Source organism: Ascaphus truei, chromosome 4 (assembly GCF_040206685.1).
Source record: "Ascaphus truei isolate aAscTru1 chromosome 4, aAscTru1.hap1, whole genome shotgun sequence".
NCBI classification, from domain to species: domain Eukaryota; kingdom Metazoa; phylum Chordata; class Amphibia; order Anura; family Ascaphidae; genus Ascaphus; species Ascaphus truei.
Genome location: NC_134486.1, coordinates 27,551,311 through 27,570,280, shown reverse-complemented (window position 1 = coordinate 27,570,280; position 18,970 = coordinate 27,551,311). Strand labels below are relative to the sequence as shown.

The 18,970-nt window shown below is 39.7% G+C and overlaps 1 protein-coding gene and 1 long non-coding RNA gene across 5 annotated transcripts in view; one reads left to right on the top strand and one right to left on the bottom strand.

Moving 5' to 3' along the window:
• LOC142492632 (uncharacterized) overlaps positions 1-6,404 on the bottom strand; it is a 32,511-nt gene extending 26,107 nt beyond the window's left edge. Inside the window, exon 1 of the long non-coding RNA XR_012800864.1 lies at positions 4,980-6,404. This is a non-coding gene — a long non-coding RNA (uncharacterized LOC142492632). The remainder of the gene's footprint in view (positions 1-4,979) is intronic.
• The window catches only part of GALNT14 (polypeptide N-acetylgalactosaminyltransferase 14), a 500,522-nt gene that overhangs the window by 134,979 nt on the left and 346,573 nt on the right, over positions 1-18,970 (top strand). The window lies entirely within an intron of this gene.

Genomic DNA, 18,970 nt, shown 5'->3' with positions numbered 1-18,970 from the left:
GAATAGCCTTGCTATCATCAGGGAAGCCTCGTTTTCTAATGTTCTCTTTCACTGCGGGCACAAAGTGATCAAAATTTTTTTTTCCAAAAAGATCTTTGCATTCATCCAAGCATTTGCTTGGGCATGATAGATAATGAACAAATGTGTGATTCTTTTTAAATTTAAAGGTTTTCGTGAATTTACCAATAACAAAACGTTTCAATTTATGTGAACCAGAACCATTACCACAAACAAGACCCGTGAACCTATTCTTATCCATCTTGAAACCCCGAGCAGTTTTTTCAGCTCCACCAGTGCTGTTGGGCAAACCATCCCATAAGAGCCCAGTTTCATCAGCATTGTACATTTTCAAGGCAATAAATGATGCTCCTCAACTAAAGTATCTTAAAACTCGCTGTACTTTTCTGTAGCCTCGCTATCGGCAGATCTTTGCTTTCTGCAAATATCGCACTTACGGATGCAATAACGTTCCTTAAAAATACGTATCCACCCTTCAGATAATGTACACTGGTCAGTGATCTGCATTTCATGCTGAAACTCTATCGCTTTTTCAATTAGCATTGGCGCGGTTATTGTCTTTCTTTCAAACCGCTTAGCCATAAACCAATTATACAAAATACTATCTAATGGATACAACTTAGGCTTTTTCAATGTTTGTCACATAGCAACACCTCCAGTGGAATCTGATTCAGCTACTAATAATCACAATTGGTCCTTCTGTTTCCAAATGTCATAAATTGAGGATGATCCAGTGTTGAACTCATTCATAATAACACTTTGATTCTCGCCTTTTTCGAGCCGTTTTATAATGTCCAATTTCTGATACTGTATATTGTCACGGTTATATGCTTTTTTTTGCACCGCGACCACCTCTGTTACCTCTGCTCGTGTTAGAAGCTATTGTATATGATGGATGGGTTAAAAATATAAAGATTGAGTGTAATAAACACAGCACATTATGTTCGGCAGTACGGAAAATGGTGGACCAGAATGCAAAGCAGCAAAAGACTCACTCCGCTACCAAAACTCATCCGGGTAGTGAGTGAGCCATTAGATTCAGAACTATCAGAAGTTCCAAACTATACTGTAAGATAGTGGACTATTGGAATTGTACTGTACTACCTAAAATACCCATGGGGTCTAGGTTACATAGAACAAACTTCAAGGCAAATTAAACAAAGGATTTTTTTAACATAAATCTATCATCAGAAATTATGACCCTGAAAACAAAAGGCATTTTGTCATTTATAATGTGAATTTTCACATCTTATGATTAGTTGCTCCCCTCTTGGATGAGTGAAAGGGGTTAACATATTTTGCCTTGTGATACTTCCGGTATTTGGAAGCCTAAATAATATCCAGTCCATGAGATGAGGGGGGAAACCCGAAGAAGCCCCTGGTGCGTTACACAAGGTGGGTGAAACGTGCATCGTGGTGGTGTCATTTGGTTGAACGCCTGCATTGATATCCCTTCGGGGATCAACTATGATCCGAACCCTGAAACTGGTCATTCTGGGCATTGACTGTTTTGCCATTTGAGTGGGGGAAAAGGAATGATGACAAACAAATAATAATTGGTGGATAAAAAACCCCCACCTGTGCCGATAAATGCAGCTGGAATGAGATTGATATCAAGTCAGTTTGAGCTCTACTTATGTCTCCCTGATACTGATAAAGGGATTGCTGATTAAACCTAATAGGACAAAGATGCAAAACACAGAGGATTCACCAACGAAACTACATTTTTGGGATTTTGTCATCAAATTGTCCTAGTATTTTCAAACTTCAGTTAAAAATATTAATGTCTGGCCAATTTAATTCTCACACTATTGTGTGGTAATATACAAGTTTATAAATAAGCCGAGTTTCCACTGACAGTCGAGGCACAAGCAACACAGTTGCTACTCTCTAAATCTCACTGCCACCTCCAGGTTCCCATCAAATCTCTATTCCCATATAAGATGCATAGTTTGGCACTCAACGGTATATATTTTCTCTTAATGGGTATATAGGATTTTTTTTTTATGTTGCACAACAGCTCAAACCATTTATTCCATTGATATCTATAATTTCCACATTATCAATATACACAAATTCAAAAGCATTACATGACATACAGAGAAGAAAGGAATCTACAGTCTTCAGTTTATTTAGGAAAGTCTCCCAACTGCAAAACTGGAGCAAAACTACATCAGATTGATGGAAGGAAAAAATGGAAAGCAATGGTAAATCTGCTAAATTTTGTTGACACAGGTGTTACCCAAGTTTTACAGACTTAAATATTTTGATCTTGTGCCATCAGTTCTCCCTGTGTGTAGAAGCTCAAGGCATGTGAATAGGATTTTCCTGGCGCACACACACTTTATAATGGGATACATCAAGTTCTTCTGTGCTGTACATCTCCAACATGCACCAAAACTTCTGCCAGGTGTGAGGTGGCAAAAACCTGCCAGGTTAGCCACCAGATGTAAAAACCTGACGGTAGGTTTATGGTTAGGATAGTATTGTATGTCTGCAAGCTGATTATAGCATAACTGGTAATGATATTCATACAAGGTACATAAATGAGCAGAGAGAAGAAATGGCTCAGTAACGACACTGACCGTCACTGAGTTCAATTCCCGGTATCAGCCCCTTGTGACCTTGGGTAAGTCACTTTACCTCCCTGTGCCTCAGGCACCAAAAAATAGATTGTAAGCCCCACGGGGCAGGGATCTGTGCCTGCAAAATGTAAAGCACTACGTAAAACTAGCAGCGCTATACAAGAACATGTTATTATTATTATTTAGTACTGGGGAAGGGTTAATTGGTATCAGGAACTGTTGGAGAAATTTAAGAATGTTGTTGGTTTGTTCTCTTTTTTCCTGTAGAAACAAAACACATACAGGTGCACATGCATAACCTGTATCAGCAATTGATGCATCAGCCCCATAGGATGTTGTATAAGCATGTATGCATAGCCTGATTTTATATGCACTTGCAGTTTATTTCTTGGTGTGGAGCTAGAGGGGGTCAAAGACAAAAAAAAGGCTTCTTCTTTAATCAATAGTTTCACAACACTTTTGTTTTTCGAGTGCTGACAATTTGCTGCGAGTTTCTATGTAGAAAAAGTAATCATTGCAAAAACGTCAAATTGTAATGCAAATATGCTGGGTAAGATTTATGAACACGAACAAAGACAGAGCCCCCAGAACTAACTAACATGGCCTTATGACATCCGTACTAGCTTAGCACGCAAGGCACATTTATCAACTAGGGCTTGCACTGCGAGAATTTCTCGGAAACACCTACAGTATATTATGTCCTCCTGGTTTCAATACACCCTGTGTTTAAAATGCAGGAAGCTGCAGCATCCATGTTAAAATGGTGTAGTCTTAAAACCTGCTTCATTATGGATATGAAATATGGGCAGGTATCACAAAATGTTGACAAGAATTAACAGACGGCACAACAATGTAAAAGCTATTTTCTTTCCAATTTAAGCCACTAAAGAATATCAAGCTGTCATTCAGCAATGGATTAATGTCAGTGTGGGAAATCTCTTTGCATATGTGAAAAATTGCATTCCATTTAGATGGATTTAGAATAAGCTGTAGTGAAAATAATGCAATTCTGTACTGGAGCCTTAGTTATAATGCCATGTGTTGCGCTTATTGGATTACAGGTTTGGCAAGGCTGAGTTATGGGCTCTTTGAAGGTCATAACTCAACATAGTTATACTTGCTCTTTGTAGGAAGAATGACATTTCTAATGGAGTTTTGCCATGTTTGGAGGATTTCGCTATAGTTATAATAGTGGAAGGGTGCTGAGTTATATACATGAATAAAACCATTGCTGGGTTAATACATTTTTGATTGCCAATTATAACATTATTTTACTGAAGCCTTTTGAAAGCAATGTCCCATGATGTATTTTCAGTATGTGTCCTAGAAACTTGATTGTGTGCAAGTGATCCTGCAGCATTTCTGCTTAAATGCAGGTCAGTGGGCATAGGCTCCCAAAAGCATTATGTTGGGTTATCTTGAACCGAACATTCGTTAAACAGTATACTGTAGCTTGAAGAGACCATTGCCTGCTCCATCAGCTCATAATAGGTAGGAATCTCTCATCAAATCCTTCTCATTCACCTGCAGATTATGGTTTAGTTGGAGTAGAGTTATCCAAGAAAATCATTAAGGGGACTATTTAGAGTTGGCTAACGATAGTGGAGCCATAGAATTAACTTATTGAATGGGCGCAAATGGGAGGTTGGTGACTAGTAAAAATAAGGAATCAGTTTAGAATTTACAAAACAAGGACACAAATGGCATTTTGCTCTAGGGTTGGTAAAATGACCCAAGAGGTGGATTTCTTCCTAATTTCGGTATTTAAATTGGTTTTATGTGGGCATAATGTACACCAGTTAAATAGCACCTTCTTGCATTTGTGTCTAATTTGCTTGTGTCCAAGAGTCATTATAATGTCTGTTCTTAATTTAAGACTGCGTCTTATTGTGCACCTACATTGTCCAAATTCAAACCCGGCTACTCTATAAGAAAAGAAAAAGCGGACCGGGAGCTTCTATATAGTACAATAAAAATATATATGTGCACAGTGAATTCTATCCGAGCTGGTGTATATCACCCAAACAGTGCAGTGTTATATCCACAATAGTGCTATTTCAAATAATAAAGTGTATATATGTATATATATATATATATATATATATATATATATATATATATATATATATATATATAAACCTTCACCTAAATAGTGATTAAATTGGTGAAATACTGTGAAATACAAAGCAGCAGCTCTACACCCTTGAATTGGACTGTTCTTTAGTCCAAAATAGTGGTATTTTGTCTTCCAGGTAAGGGGAGCGCTGGTGAATCTTGTGATGAAGTATACAGTATGTGAAAAGATAGAAATACAAATAATGGTGTAGCCAATAAATGAATAACCATATCTAAGATAACTGTGTAGGTCTCACTCACAAGTTGAACTATATAGTTATAGCGTATCATAGATTCTTCTCTCTCTGACAAGAGCCCTTTAGTGGATCTTCACACGTGGATCCTTGGACTGACCCTCTGAAGTATTAACGTATCCCCCTCAGTAGGTGGTCTAAACGATTCCTGACGAAGCCTAGCGAAACGCTTAGAATCGAATCAGCTGCTCCTGGGAGGACCATAGATTGTGGCAAAAGCAAGTTCTGGCAGCCAAGCAGACCGTAGGAGCCACAGAAGCCGCTTCCGCCCCGAAGTGAGACGTCAGAGGAAGTGACGTATGCGGATGTGAAGGAGGCGGCGATCGGTCCAGCCAGACCCTAGCGACACACCACTGTTTGCCCTCTTCCGTGAAATTAATGCTTTTGCCAAATGTGAGTGATACATTTATATTTTTAGTGTGCAATATAATTTTTTGTTTACAATATCACACCATTGCGAGCTTTCTCTTTTTCTATCCTTGGGTGACCACCTACTGAGGGTGACAAAGTGCTTTTAAGCACGAAATGCGTCAGAGGTTCTCCTCGAGGTTCCTGCTGTTGGTGTATGGCACAATGACTGCAATAAAGTGCTTATGTTAGTGACCCGGCGAAATCAGCTTTCTTTTTGGCATAAACACCTATGTCTGCAGTGCATAGCTGTTTCTTCCTGTGTGGAAGTATTTTCTCTTATATCCTTTGTGGGTTAGCTCACCCACTCCAACCTGGTATAATTCCTGCACAGGTGGTCTCCCTAATCTCTCTCTGTAGTAGCCTCTGTCTGCCTGCTTCCTTCTGCACTGTCAGGTCCTGGTCTCTGCTGGGCCCTTCTGCATGCACTGGTCAGTGGGGCAACTCTCTCTCTGCAGTTCCCTCTCTCTTAGGCTACGCTTATAGTGCCGGCGGCGGAGACGTCAGGCTACGGTCGCTGGAAAAATCAAATTGAGATGACTTCCAGAGATCGCGATCAAGCCGTCGCTCCGTTGCGTCGCGCTAATTATAAGCGCACGCGACGGCGGCAATGTATTTGTTTTGTGTAATTCATGCACAGCTGGGCTCCCCAATCTCTCTTTGTCTGCCTGCTTCCCTCTGCACTGCCAGGTCCTGGTCTCTGCTGGGCCCTTCTCCATGCACTAGTCCAGTGGGGCAACTCTCTCTCTCTGCAGTTCACTCTCTCTTAGGCTACACTTATAGTGCCAGTGATAGCGAAGTCAGGCTACAGTCGCTGGAAAAATCATATTGAGATGACTTCCAGAGATCGCGACCAAACCGTCGCTCCGTCGCTCCATCGCGCCGCGCTTACTATAAGTGCACGCGACGGCGCTGATGCATTTGTTTTTCTGCGACGTCGCTGTCGTCGGCACTATAAGCGCAGCCTTAGGGGTCCTGCATGGACTCTCTGTGCAGGATGGGCCTGCACACCCTCACTCCCTCAGCTCCCTTTCCAACTGTCACCAACTGTCATTCCATTGGCTAAGCACAGTCACATGGTCCGGTGGAATGTAATTCTTAAAGGGGCCATGTCCTGTGCTGATAGCAGGCACAGGGGGTTACACAAGCATTATCTACAAAGTGCTTCTCAGAAATATAATCTGGGAAAGTGTTTCAATATCTGTAAATAAAGTGTCAAAGATGGATATTTCTGATTCTTCCACCTAAGCAAGGCCACGTGTAGTAGTTCACTTATCTATCATACTCAATAGTACAAACATTTATTGGCTACATTCAACTCATTTCTTTCCTTCTTCTGTAAAAATATGGGCTTTGTTACTTCTGCATCAAAAATATTGCTAGGATCTGTCTCTCTACAACTAACTTATGCACAATTAACTAACAGCTTATGCAATGTCCATCTGCTAAAAAAAATAGTGTCCATGGTTGGTGGTTTTGTTCCTAAAGCTAGTTACTGTATTTTCTGTCCTAATTGAATGCAATTGTCTTTTCAGGGTGCTTGCATTGAGTCTAGACAAGCACTGATGAATGCTCTTATGCACTATCCAACATATAATGAATCTGTCACTAACATTCCCCTCACTATGCAATTTTATTATTAAAGGTTATCAAACAATGAAGTGGTTAAAATGAACCATACTGCATGCTCTAGGGAGTGTTCATATCCATGCTGAGTTAAAAGCTTTTTCCTGGACGTGGAGGTTAGATTTTACTGGAGGAAAAAAAAAATGTTTTAAGTAGGTTGCTCTATTAATATTTTATTGCAAAAGGCTTTTGTTTCCCCATTGATTAGAAGAAGAGTCTCTTTTGTCTAAATCTACTGAATGCAATAGTACTGTATGTGTGGGAAATCAAACTTGTATTCTGACTTTCTAGGCATGTGATGCTGATTGCAGAGGTAGGTTTGATTGTTCAGAATATTATTGTGTATTCTTGTGTGCCTGCCAAGGTAAATAGGGTATTTTTCCTTGGGCTGCAGCTCGCATTCATTCTCCTTTGACATGCCCTTGCTGGGACCCTACTTTGTCTTCTTAGATGGCTTACGAAGGGCTGATATTTTGAGCTATATATCGATTCTGGCTGGGAAGTCAGCTCACACATTCATTCCATCTTCATGGGGCGATCCATTTTTATGTCAGCAAACAACACAATTGAGAGAAGTCACAACGATACTCAGAAGAAACAGATGAGCGTAAATCATTTGCCAAACGAAATAGAGACATCAGAACTCTTTCAGTTACTTACATATTCAATTGAAGGAAGCAAAAAACACTTGAGGAGGGCAATAATTTGTCTCCAGAAGGACACAAAGTATATGTGCATTCATTATCCAACTAGGAGCATCACCACTTCTAACTGAAGTTGTTCTACAACATTCCAATCATTTCAGTAGCTGACATAGATAAGATTCCTAAACAACCTTACATGTTTGTGATGTGTCACTGCCAGACTTCATTCAATTGCTTCCTAAGGCCGCGTGCACGATCAATTATATGTGCCTCTATGAGGCTGTTTTTAGAGCGCGTGCACCTTAAAACGCGCAAAAGCGTGTGAAATATGAGGAAACAAAATTAACCGATTTCGCCCGCGACGGCCGGATCACGTGAGCGGTTTGACCAATGAGGGTGAACCAGCTCTCTGACGTCATGGCCATGCCCCCCCCCAACACGCCTCCCCGTCGCATCTGCCCAGGCCACAAATCGCTTCAGATAAACCGCGGGTGACGTCACGCACATGGTGGCGAGCTCACTATGGACCCAGCCTAAGAATACGACACATATACAATTAGAGGAAACATATGGTCTCGGTAATTGGCTAAGTCTTGCATGATCCGGTTTATACAAATTTATTCTCACCAATTTTTAATTAATCTCAGACTTACTTTTGTGAATGCTTCATTTACTGTACAATACAATGCAGACATATACTTCTCCTTTTTAGCTCTTACCTCTTCCAATGGGCGACAACAATGATTTTGAGACAGACACAAGGATGCACTCTGCACTGTAATAGTATTCTGCGTTTGCAATTTGTATTTCTCCTTATAATCACGCACTGAATCATTAGGCAGCAGAACTATTGCTTGATTTGGAGTAAATGTTATTCAGTCTTAACCCGGAGATATTTCTTGAATGCAATAGCATTTGAATGTTGAAAGATAAGCCCAAAAGACATCAAATCCCTCCCAAGTCTCAGCCCAATATGTTTACAAACTAACGTAAAAAAAATATGATATATATATTTGTAGCCAGGTCCCCTCTGGCTCCCCGGTTTCTCCTTTCTCCCTCACTCACCCTCGCTCCGGTAGCGGATGCTGCGTGGGCGAGTGCATCGGGGGCGAGTGACACACTCCTGACGAAGCCATTGACAGCTTGCAAGAGCTGGGCGAAACGCGTTGAGTGGTGTTTTGGTCTAGTGAGGGATCCGTAGCTGCACCATCCACTGAGCAGTGACGCACACGCACCGGAGGAGACACGGAGTTCAGAGTCCCAGGTTGCAGACGGAGGAAATCCAGAGCCAGAGAGCAGGCGGTGAGAACGGCGTAGTACCCCCTAGATTCACTCTTAATGTGAAAAATGCGATTTTAATTTTGGCACATTGTAAGTGCACATTTTATATGCCTATATATCTTTTATAAAGTCTATTTCAAGACAGATCGCGCTATGTAGTTCTGTTTCTTCCTCTACATGTAATTCTGCCACTCTGATGAGACGAGCCTGGAAGGAGTTAAACAGTTTACAGCATCCACCTGGGGTGGCAGCCCAATCTGCCAACTGCATATATACCACTAATATCTTGTCAGTAGATAAACCAGTAGAGCCAAGATATTGACACCTAGTTGGATTTTAGTCTCAACGTCTGCACTTAAATTTGCACTGTTTTTTGAACATATTGAGCTATGCATTACGGATATGGTTACGGTACAGTGAGATAACGTTACCTTATAGCGCACTTCTGTGGATCTACCCCTAAGCTCCAACTATCTCCTGGTCTAGCACATGGCTTAGTCAGTATTTCTGAGAATGCTACCTGGGAGGTCTTTGCCTTATAACATTGTAAGACTCTACTTAAACTATCTACTCACGTTTCCCATATATATATATATGCCACCAGGAATAGCAGCTTCAAGTGCATACACATGTGGCAAGATGTGCATTGAGTGGCATTTTCAGTCCTGTTCCCACGCATTATACTGCTTAACTATTCTGCAATAGGGAATATATATATATATATATATATATATATATATATATATACCACTATTAAGGTTATGGTGGGTAAAAAAGTGACTAAAACCCTCCACAGTAAAGCATAAAGCAACTGTAAATTTACAGTTGCTATATATATATATATATGTATATATGTATATATATATATATATATATATATATATATATATATATATATATATATATATATATATATATATATATATATATATATATATATATATATATATATATTAAGGTTATGGTGCGTAAAAAAAGTGACAAATTAATATACAGTAATATTTACAGTTGCTATATATATATATATATATTATATATATATATATATATATATATATATATATAATATATATATATATATATATATATATATATATATATATATATATATATATATATATATATATACATATATATATATATATATATATATATATTCAATCCTTCCTTCTGGGAGATTCACTAGGGTTTGTTCTGGGTTAACACACCCAATCAGGCATTAAGTGCCATTCAAACCAGTGGCTGGATAGGAGCAGTGCCAAAATTGGCATAAGGTCGCTTTACTGGAAGATAGTGAAACATTATGCTACAATAACCTGACATTAAGCCTATGCAAACGAGATGTAGTTTGGAAGTTATTTTTGCATATAATTAGCTTTAAGGATACGATGTTAAGTCAGGCAACATAATGTTCATTCCTGTATTAAGTACCGTCAAGTTATTTTCCCTAATTTAATAGAGCTTTCTGAAACTAGCCCTTGGAGCTCAAGTTAAGAGGAAGTGCAGGAGTCCCAAATACGGTATTACGCCCAGCAGGAAGGAGCAGAGAGAAGCATACACCCCATGTAAAAAAAACTGTGAAGAAGAGAGTGTATCTCTCGAAACGCGTAGGGTTAATATCAATGGGGCCCTGCACAGCAGAACTGTTCAGCATACCGAAGCTGTCACTTACTGACTAACTCCAGCTGATCTCCGGATACCAGAGCCGGCTTCTCACTCTCTCGCGAGACGTGAGGGAACCCGTGGAGACTAAGGGAGGCAGTAGGAGCAAACGGCACGAATCAGGCACCATCCAGCTCCGTCAGCTCTTCTCCATCAGCAGGTCTGGGAAGCGGCGCACCACGCAGACTATTGGGCTACCCTGACGTCTATGAGAGGGGATACTCTCAGATTATCCACCGCGCTTATCCTACTTATGTCTAGTAGGTAGGGATCTATTTACTGCAGCGGATTGTCATTGGAAGCCGTCAATAAGACAATTAATATTGGCGTTACACTGTACTGTTACAGTATTTGTTTTTATATATTTTTTAAATAAATGTACTTTCCCTTTTTTTCACTTACCTGTCACTGTACAGTATTATGCTATGTAGGTTTTTTTCATCTCATTTCATGCATTGAGAATTCACCATCACTGAATTCTGACTGCAGCAACCAGGACATTTATCTACAACAACCGACGGTTGTATATTACACCAGTGTGACTATTATCACACTACAGATGGACTTTATCACTAGGCGCCGAGTATATTCTCTTTTGTTTTGTATAGTGTTTATCTGACATAGGTAATCAGTTTTGTATACTTAATGGCAGCCGCCATTCACAAATTCACAGTGAACATTTGGGTATTCACTTACTATATACAGTATTTTGTTAGCGCTACATTATCCACCTTGTATGCACCCCATGTAGCTCCAATGTTCAATGAGAAAAGCAGTGCTCTCCGTGAGTCTGGGAGAGAGGGGAGAAATATGTGAAATGTATAGAAAATCCATTTGCAGTCTAGTAAACAGTCCCTTAATGCAGGAATCCACCCCAAATATGTTGTTCTTTTTTTTTGTCTCTTTTGGAATCTCTAGGAGATTACTGCCCCAGTTTTACCACTGGGTGACCCCTAGTTAACAGGAGACCAGTCAATGATGGTCAATGAATAAGACGTGTGTAGCATAACCTTGCTCATTTGCTTGCTTGTAATGACATTGCTTCCAGGCATTTTAATTTCCTAAAATTCCTTGGGGTTCAAATGAGGCCTAATCTTGGGCCTGTTTTTCTTAATCCAATCTGATGCCATCCTCGCCAAAAGAAACCCAATCCTTACTCCATTTAGGTGCCCCCTCTTCCCTCTCCCTAAAGAATTAAACAGCATATTTCCTCCCCTATTGTACATGCTCAACAACTGAACCATGGCCCAGGTTTTGTCTAGAGTCCTAGGCCCCTGAAATCCTCTCGATGAGCCTTTTTATACCACTCTTAACTGCATGGAAATACAATAACAAAACAAGTCTTTCTTTGCTTTAATTCTATTAATTGAATTCTGATCTCCTATAGCTCATGTATTTTCACAGATTGTTTGAAACCCACATACTGTGCTTCACATGCCTTCCTTATCCCTTAACCTACTTGCCGCTTTTTAAATGGATTAAAATGACTACCCTGCTCTTGTGGCTTTTCTTCCTCTTTCCTAGTAAACCAAGGAACACGAAACTTTATTATTTAACCAACTAACTAAATTCTGTTGTTGATTAAAGTCAGATACAAAACCAATCTGTCTATGTGTCTATCAATAGAATAATAAACAAACACAGCAGTGATGTTCCTCCTTCTGGAAATGGTCAGAGAGCTTTGGGAAGCTGACTACGGCGATCTGGCAGAAATCAATAGGGACGATAAGCATCGTCAGGCTGGGTGAAACATCTAGTGTACGAGAGGAGAAGGACACACAAAACGCTGTCACATGAGGCATCTGTTGTACAGGGGTTCTGAGAAATGCTAAAAATCAGTCTAAAAATTATTTCTAATATTGCTGTACAGTAGTAAAATGATATATATATAAAAAGTATATCTGATTACATGCTTCCTGTACTTTGAGCGTAGTTATTGAAGAACAATATAGGAGGAGGAAATACGATGACAGTGAATGTTGTTCAAAAGTGGTTTGTGAGTGAGCATGGTCAGATTCAGAGATTTTGGTCGTGGCCTACTCGCCATAACCGCGTCTCCGCTAGTGTTTGGCCACAAAGAGACCCTCTGCCGCAGCCGCTCCGCCACTGAATGGTCAGCCGCCGGCCGCTTTGCTAAGGTAAATTAATTGAAGGGTTAATTTACTGGTTAGGGTAAGGGGTTAAGGATAAGGGGATTAGGGTAAGAATTTTAGGGTAAGGGCTTCAGCTTTCTAGGGCAAGGGGTTTAGGGCAAGGTTTTTTAATGGTCTAGGGTTAAGGTTCTTAGGGTAGGGGGTAGCGTTACTATTAGGGGTTAAGATTAGGGTTTTTTCAGGGTAAGGCTAGGAACTTATCTTGGTGGCGATGTGGCAGGCGGCGAGAAGTCCCTGCGGCGATGTGAGTAGCGGCTAAACGCCGGCGGAGATTTGGTCGAGGCAAACGTGCTGCACACAAATATCCTAGACCGGAGCATGGTCTCATACCTAAAGTCAGGGGGCGAAGGGTGCTGCAGGGAAATCCTTCCAATGTGCTAGTCGCATATGTCACATTGTTGCCATACAGTACTTGAAATGTAAATTGACCATATAGGAGAGCTCAGTATTTAATTATAAAAAATGTTTTACCAGAAAATAATACATTGAGAGTCATCCCTCGTTTTCAAGTATGTCCTGGGCACAAAGTTATAACAATACATGGTTACATTAATTGCGTACGTTAATGCAGGGTATGCCTGTATGAGAAAAGGAATAACGTGTAATCTGTAGACCTTAGCTGGATGATGTGTGACAAATGTGTGCCATCAAACTACAGAGAGAAGCTTCAATTGTTTTGAGTCTACATAGGGGATCATCATGAACAATTTCCATTGGCCTTTGATCTTCTGTTTGGTTATCTGTCTACTGTCAGTGATGAGTATGTATAGAGAGCAGGCTGCTTGCCTTGCAAAAACATTGTTCCTGCCAGGGTTTTTCTAAATAAACATTTTCTTCATCTGTTCCCTGGTAGCAGCTTTGAATTACTGCCAGGCAGCAATCTATTCCAATGCTCTCATTATTTCCTAAAGGATTAGGGTCGTGTATTGTTTCCATCCCAATCAAAATCTTTTATATGGTAATTAAAGTGCAGCTACAGTATATCGTGTAACTATTGTATTTCAGACAGTTAATGGGCTGTCCACTTCTTACACAAGGAGGTGAAACAGATAGAGCAATGATAGTTGTAATCAGACAGTATTGGTATGTGTTACATATCTCCATTTACAATAAAGCTATTGCCTGCAAATAGTTATTTACCTTCTGTAAAGGGCGATTAAGCTGCCTGAGCAGGTTACAGGTCAGGCACTTCTTTAACCCAGGCTGTGCTGAAAAGCTGTGTAATGCAGTGGGCATAATCATATAGTCCATGTTAAAATGGATAAGAAGTAAAGAGTGACACGCTGAGTGCTCCTTTGCCTGTCATTACCCAGAATCCCTAGCGGCAGTAGAAACATTGTATGCCACGAGATAACAGGCAAAGGCAGGATTGCAGACCTGTCTGAAACATGCATGTGCACTTATAAGTGGTCTTTCTATTTGCTGTAAATGTAGCACATATATAAACTGTTCTGACATTCTGAACAATTATACATTTCTCTCTTGTGGCTGCAAATCCTCAAATAAAAGGGGAAATAATGTTAATAGGTGCCACAATAATCATCAAATCATTAGTAAATTTTAAATAATTACCGAACTCCCCAGTCAAAATTGCAGAAGTTTACCTAAAGGTGTCTTAAATGGAACCTTCACTCGATCTATCGATTCCTTTGTTTTCTATGCCCTTCTGTGGGATGGTGTTTGCAGAGGTAGAATCCCATGTAGCCATAAAGAAAACATTCTTCTGTAAAAAATTGGGTTTTCCTAAAATGTAACCATACAAATAGCAAATACTTGGCTCTTTTTATTTCTTGCAATTCATTATTTATTTAGGGGCCTCTGAATGGGGAAGTGTTTGTCAATAAAGTGCTGTCTTCAGCCTTATCCCACTGAGCCATTGCAGATAAGGTTGAGGTGGGAAGATGGGGGACTCTGGCTTTATTAGCACTTGCTGCTCACGCACTGACATCACACACAGTGACATCACACAAAGGGAAGAGCCAGAGGCAATCATACCCCACCCAAGTGTCAGCTCACAATGTTTACAAACTAACTTTAAAAAAGTAATTGAATATAATACTTCCAGAGAGGTTCCAACAGTGCTGAATATTAATGGAACAAACATAGACTTGTGGAGGGCAACAAAATCAAATATGACTGGTTGTCTGTGTTGCATGTGTAAGATATTTGTTTCCGTCTCAAAGATTAAAATTAGCCCAGTCAAGACAGACATCTTGGCGTGAATTAAAATCATACAAATGCAACAGTGAGGGTAGCATTATTCTAGGGGTTGCAAGGAGACAGTTATATGGTATTTTATACTCTCAGAGTAATTGAAGTTTAAAATCATTCTCTCTCCCAGCCATACTGTAAATGGCACAAAAGATTGATGAGTGGGAGATAGAACACATCCATAGGTTTGCCTGTCCTTATCACAGGGCAAATTTTTGAGCATGAAACCAATGCATTTGGGTATTAAAAGTAGAATTCAACAGTGGGATGTTATACCAAATTACACAGAAATTCACTTATTTCAATCTCACGACCTCTTGAGGCATCTAATAGGTGGTAATGTATTTAGGTTTTCTGCTTTTATCCTTTTAGGAAACTGTCTGCATATGGTATATAAAAACAAAAAGTGTAGATTGATGAGACTGCAGCTCCCAAAAAGATTGAAACGTCACCAGCGATTGAAAAAATAAAAAAATGTTTATTGAACTACATAAAAATGGCACAAACCAATAAAAACAACTCTCCTCCCATGCGTTTCTCACCCCCTATAGCGCTTTCTCAAGGAGTGATTCCTTTGTCAAAGAGTCAGTCCTTGAGAAAGCGTCATCGGAGGCATGAAAAACGTGGGAGGAGAGTTATTTTTGTTTGTTCGTGCCATTTTTTTTGTAGTTCAATTAACATTTTTTATTTTTTCAATCGCTGGTGAGGTTTCAATCTTTTTAGGAACTGCAGAATCATCAATCTATCCTTTACTTTTCTACCTCACATGATGCACCTGGGGGTCACGGAGGATCTCTGTAACAGCTGACCGGCACAAGCGCCCTATCAGCTGGAGGAGCAGGACAGTGAAATCTTGTGATTAACTAAGTACTTCACACCGGGCATACCGGAGACACGGGGTTAAGACACAAGCGTTGGACATTCACTGAGAACCACATTCAGTCCTCATGTGAGAGTTCTACTTGTTTTACTTTAAATTTCCCCATATATGTGTCTCCTCCTATCCTCCTATACACACACTGCCACAGGGCTAGATAATATCTTCCAATCAACCCAATTTTCGCTCCGTTTGATTTATATTTACTTGCTATATTTTGAACTGTGTTTTCCTTGAGCTCATATTCGGTTTTCCATATATTGCATACGGTATATATGTTTTATGTCTTTGTAACATTCCTTTTCTGTAACCAAGCACTGTACCACTTTAGCGTATATATGACATATCATAATGTAATAAGTACTGTCGTTGGGCTCTAACTCAACCTAGTACCATTTGGAAGAGATTAATCACATTTTCAGACACATTTTACTACATTGGGTTTTTGTGTTAATTACATATTTTTTTCTAGTAATCAGAAGACCATAAACTCCTGAGGGTAAGACTTTAAATTATTGTTGGTGGTGGCAGCGTAATTGAGGTGTAGGGTGATGTGTTTTGGGGTGATTAATTTAGTCAGCTGGATAGTTGGAGGTTTTAACCCCTTTCCCATACACAAGTCACATGGTCACAGGTGTGGCATGCGTGACAGACTGTAAATGGGACAGGTAGCAGAGAGGGAGACCAGCTAGTGTCAGGTTACGATTGTCTAAATCGGGATATACTTAGTGAGTGAAAAAGAATTGTTGTGGATTGTTCAGTGAGGAAGGGGCATATTTCAGCAATATTGCAGAGGTGAAAACGACAGGTGAGGTTCTGTCTATGCAGGATAAAGGAGAAGGATGAGTCAAAAATGATACCTAGACATACACAACCATAGCAAGCTCAAAACTCAGACCCACAGTATTACAAAATGAAACCTAAGCATCTGGGTTATTGGGAGGAGAGGGGTGTTTTTTGTTACAAGTGAGAAACCAGGTAACACGTGTTGAGTTAGGAAGTTAAATGATAAATTCTATTTTTTTACATCAATTATTTTCTGTCAGGGTGCTCAAGGAGATTAGAAGAGAGGGAATGTGTACCAAATACACCTAGCCTTCATTAGCAAAATAAAAATATGAGAATCTACCATGATGATGATGATGAAGATTCCCGTAACTGTTTTGCATGATCTAAACTGCATTGACAATTTTGGTGAAAATTATTGTATGTCAAATCTAGGTTTTTCTGAAGGCCAAAATTTTCACAAACGAAATTGATATTGGTATTTGATTGGTATTTACTGTACAGAGTGGTTAGTCTTTGTATTACAATATACAATACGTGGGCCAATTCTATAAAGTGTTATGTAGAGGCTGGCACTAGATAAATACACATTTTGCAACCATATTGTATAGGCTATGCATTCAAAGAAACGTGGAATTATCTTGGGTTTACCCCTCCTCAGGCAACTTCCTTGAGTGGTAGGAGTGGAGGTGTGACAGGGTCTGTTTGTTGCCCTATCCGGGTGCAGACCTTGTGCCATCCCCTTCTGCACCTAGGAAGAGGCAGTTCTAAATCATTGTCAGTCTGAGTCTCTCCCTCTTGGGATAGAGATGTGCCCACAGCCCCTCAGGGGGCTGAAGAGAAACACCAGACCTCAAGTCTGATAATGGGCCTAGGTATCATCCAGAAGGTCTGGGACCTGAGACAAAATAATGTACCTGCTGTATTACCATTTGCATGGCTACAATAAAGAAGTCCCTGTTTTCTGTACCTCCTGCCTAAGTCTACAGTCTATTGGGGGTAGAGTATGACAGATTGGTTCCACTGCAGGGACTGTCTCCAGCCAAGCTGGAGCCTGCAGTGGATGGATGCGCTAACACCAGAGACGAATGAAGCCCAAGACATGCAAAATCCTGTCCTGCCCCATGCCATCGTGGAATCTCCTGCAACCTACAGGTACAGGCAGTCCTCGTTTTACAACGCTTCGTTTTACAACGAATGGCTTATCCAACGCTTTGCAATGCATACCTATAATCATTTTTACAATGCCAAAACGGCTTATCCAACGCTCTTACGATGCTTTTCAAAGTTGTTTATGTGTATATAATATATATATTATACTATATTATACCATATAATATATTATATTTTTATATTATATTATATATTATGATATATTATATATATAATACAGTATATACACTATATAATTTATGTGTGGGCTGCATATCTTATTGTCTGCGTAAAATATTTTGTGTATTTTAGCATTGAAAATGCCTTCAGGAAACGGAACCTTTCATTTAAACAGTGTTCCTATGGGAAAACGTGTTTCGCTTTACAACGTTTCGCTATCCAACGCCTTTTTGAGTAACGCATTGTGTCAGATAACCGAGGACTGCCTGTACAATGCACCAACCCACACCTGGTAGCCAGCCAAACTCCCAGAGGGGGGGAGGAGGAGAGCAGCACTACATTATGTAGCTTTAATAAATCAGCAGCTGTGAGAGTTATATTTCAGTAATGCAAAACAAGACTTTGCTAAATATCTTATCTTATATTCAGTCTAGTTAATAATTTAACCTTAGCAAATCTCTGTTAGAAAAAAAAAAACTTTGTTGCATAATCACCTTCATGTAGAGGTTTCATATACAGTTAAGTTTGATTTTCCCATTTTATTTAGCTACAGTATCACACAGCCAGAATATCCCATCTGCTCAGTTAACACACCGCCTACTTTGTGTCACATTGCTGGCAGTTTAATACAAAGTGTCAGACAAGGAAAAAGTTAAGAAAAGGCCAATTAAGTAAATTTAGTACAAAAGATCTTAGGCAAGAAAAGAATATTCAGAAGCTTTTTGAACAAAGCAATAATTTATAATCTCTCATTTCACATCCCACTGTTGTATGTGTACAGTCCCCCCCTCCAACTATACATTTATGTACAGTATATTTATATATAGTGTATGTGTTAACTCCACAAAGATAAAAATTAATGGAATTGGCTATCAATCATCAGTTGATGGAAACCTGTCAAATGAAATCAATAGGAGAATGAATATGAGATGGAATCCATTTGTCAGAAACAAAACAATTTTGTGCAAGGGAACATCCCACGTGCCTAAAAAGGATGTGTTCAACCAGTGTATGCTGC